Consider the following 3447-nt stretch of genomic DNA (forward strand, 5'->3'; position numbering starts at 1 on the left):
ATAGAGGGACCTAAAGGAAAATAAGGGTTTTACATTTAATTCAAAGTGGTAAAATGTCGATACAAGGAGACTGTGATATATTACATATGTATATTTTAATACCTAGAGCAACCAATAAAAATATATTATCTAGAGCAACCAATAAAAATATATACAATATTATATTTAAAAAATACTAGAGATAAATGAAAATGAAATTCAAAAGCCCAAGTAACTCACAAGAAGGCAAGAAAAGGTAAACAGAGAGACAAGAAACAGAATTAAAAAACAGAAAATGATAAGTAGATTTATGATTAACATTTTAAAAAGTTAACTATATTCCAGAGTCAAAAAAAAATAAGTAGAGATATAGATGATATGAAAAACAGCCCAAGAAACTTCTGAAAATTACAATGTCTGAGAAAAAAAAATACAGAGTCAGTATCTAGTGGTAGATTAGCCATTTGCCAATAAAAAGATTAGTGAACATGAAGACATAGAAACAGAAACCATCCCAAAGCAAATACACCAAAAAAAATTAATAAGTAAATAAAAAGAGTATCAATGAAATGAAAATTATTTCAAGCAATCTAATAAATACATAATTAGAGTCCTTAGCAGGAATAAGAGGGAAAAAAATATTTGAAGAAATAATGACTGAAGCTCTAAAACTTCATGAAAACTATAAACTCACAGTTCCAAGGTCTTGAAAATCTTAATCATTCTAATAGAAGTCAGAATAGGAGGAGAAAATAAAAAAGATAAGTCTACTTTTATTTTTTTATTAAATTTATTGGGGTGACATTGGTTAGGTTTCAAGTACACAATTCAATAATACATCATATGTATATCGCATTGTGTTCATCATCCAAGCATAAATCCTAAGCACAAGAACATAAAATTAAACCAAGACACATCATATATAATCAATTTTCTGAAAAGCAGTGATAAAAAGAAAAACTATTTTCCCTGACTACAATGGAATTAAATTAGAAATAAATAATAGAAAGCTATATAGAAACATCCTCAATATTTGTAAACTAAGTAATATAATTCTAGCTCTTCCCATAAACGGTCTGAGGTGAACTCTGAAAGTGGTTTGCGATTCACTTGACACAGAAAACCCCACAAAATCATGTAAAGCAAGAGCGTTGATTCTTCGTGTTTATTTTAAGAACTCTCAGGAAACTGCCCAAGCCATCAAGGGTATGTGTATCTGAACAGCCACCAAGTATCTGAAGGATGTCACTTTACAGGAGCAAAGTGTGCCATTCCTTTGTTACAATGATAAAGTGGGTAGATGTGTCCAGGCCAAACCATGGGGCTGGATGCAGGGTCGGTGACCCAAAAAGAGTGCTGAATTTTCACTGCACATGCTTAAAAATGCAGACAGTGATGCTGAACTTAAGGGTTTAGATGTAGAGTCTCTGGTCATGGAGCACATCCAGGTGAACGACACTCCCGAGATGAGGCGCAGAATTTACAGAGCTCATGGGCGGATTAACCCCTCCGTGAGCTCTCCCTGCCACACTGAGATGATCCTCACAGAAAAAGGGCAGATGGTTCCTAAACCAAAAGAAGAGGCTGCACAAAAGAAAAATATGTCCCAGAAGAAACTGAAGAAACAAAAACTTACGGTCCAGGAGTAAATTCAGCATGCCAGTATATGTGAATGCAGATAAATGTAACATATCTAATATAAATAAATGCTAATAGTAAAATATAATAATAATAAATAATAATATATGTCTGAATAACCCATAGAATAAAGAAATCGAGAGAAATTAGAAACTATTTTGAAATGGATGAAAATGAAAAAGCAACATACCAAATTGTGATGTAACTAGAGCAGTAGTTAGAAATTTAAAGCACCGATCATCCATTAAAAAAAAGACCTCAAATTAATGACTTTGGTTTCTACTTTAAGACACTATAAAAAGAAATGAAACACAATGTAAATAGAAGAGAAATAATTAAAGAAATAAATGGAAATCAATGAAAGTTATGAATTCTAAGATTTAAGAATCACAATGGGTCCCAAGCAAAAAAAAGTAAATCCATACTAAACAATTAATAATGCATCTACAGAATATAACAGAAAGAGATATTCCAACTGCTACTAGAAATGACTGTTTCTCTAAAAAGGAATGACAGACTCATCATGTATATTTTTATAAGCAATAATAGATGCCAGAAGACAAAAGATTAACATCTTCAAAGTAGTGTGGAAATTACTGTCAGATGAGATTTTGACAGGAAACTAAATGATCATTCAAGAGCAAAGTGCAAAATAAAAATATTTTCCAGAAATACAAATACTGAAAGTGTTACCTAATGACAAACTTTAATGAAATAACTATACAGGAGATATATTTCCACAAAAAAGGATATTGGACCCAAAGAGGAAGAAGCAGAATACAACAAGGAAAGAAGCTGGTAAACACATTGGGAAATATAAATATGTATTGAAAACTGAAAAAAGAAAAGATAATGTTAATTAACTTTGGAGGATGTTTCAGAACAGAAAAGATACTAATTAATTTTAACCTACTTAGGGTAAGCATACATGTTTAAAATGTGAGGATTACCACCAAAAGAACACAAATCATATGAGTGACTCACAAAGTAGTAGAAGTAAAAAGGAAACTTGAAAATCTCGATCATTCTAATAGAAGTTAGAATAGGAGGAGAAAACAAAAAAAGATAACAGTCTACTTTTATTTTTTTATTAAATTTATTGAGGTGACATTGGTTAGGTTTCAAGTGTACAATTCAGTAATACGTCATATGTATATTGCACTGTGTGTTCATCTCTCAAAGTTAAATTTCCTTTCGTCACCACCCTATATCTGATCCCCTTAGCTAGGTGTAAGGGTCAGAGAAAGCTTCTTTCCAGGAAGTGATGGCTGAGATTTAAATAACGATAGTTACCAGGCCAGCAGAAATCTGGGAGATCACTCTTTGTAGGCAGGGTTAAGAGCTATAGTAAAAGCTCTAAGTCAAAAGTGAGTCTGACTATTTGTGAGGCAAGAGCCTAGTACATGGGAGGAATGTGTAGGAAAAGACTTCAGACAGGCAACGACACATAAAGCACATCAGGATCTCTGAGGAATAAAAACTACTTTTTTTTTTTTTCCTGAGGCGGAATCAAGAAGGTTTGGTGCGAGAGATGGCACTAGAATCAGGTGATGGCGCATAAGTTGGGTGGAGGGAGTGCCACCCAGGCAAAGGGAAGACATGGGAAACAGCTCCAAAGATAAACCAAGTCCAAGTTCTGAAGCATACTCAACGTCAACTGAGATGAGAAAGTATTCTCTATACACTGAAAGGTCATCCTCCTTTCCATGACTCAGGCTCTCCGATCAGTCCCTATGTCCTTGTGAGGGAGTGTTTGCCCAACCCCGAATTCCTTGTACGAAGGGCAGAAGAAAAGCCTCAGTTTTTCCCCGTCTACAACTAAATGTTAAT

The 3447-nt window shown here is 33.6% G+C and overlaps 1 pseudogene; it reads left to right on the forward strand.

Annotated features, from left to right (window-relative positions):
- The first annotated feature begins 1079 nt into the window (after positions 1 to 1079).
- Positions 1080 to 1628, forward strand: LOC107196265 (annotated as a pseudogene).
- The last annotated feature ends 1819 nt before the right edge of the window (positions 1629 to 3447 follow it).

This window comes from Pteropus alecto, unplaced genomic scaffold, assembly GCF_000325575.1.
Source record: "Pteropus alecto unplaced genomic scaffold, ASM32557v1 scaffold146, whole genome shotgun sequence".
NCBI lineage: Eukaryota > Metazoa > Chordata > Mammalia > Chiroptera > Pteropodidae > Pteropus > Pteropus alecto.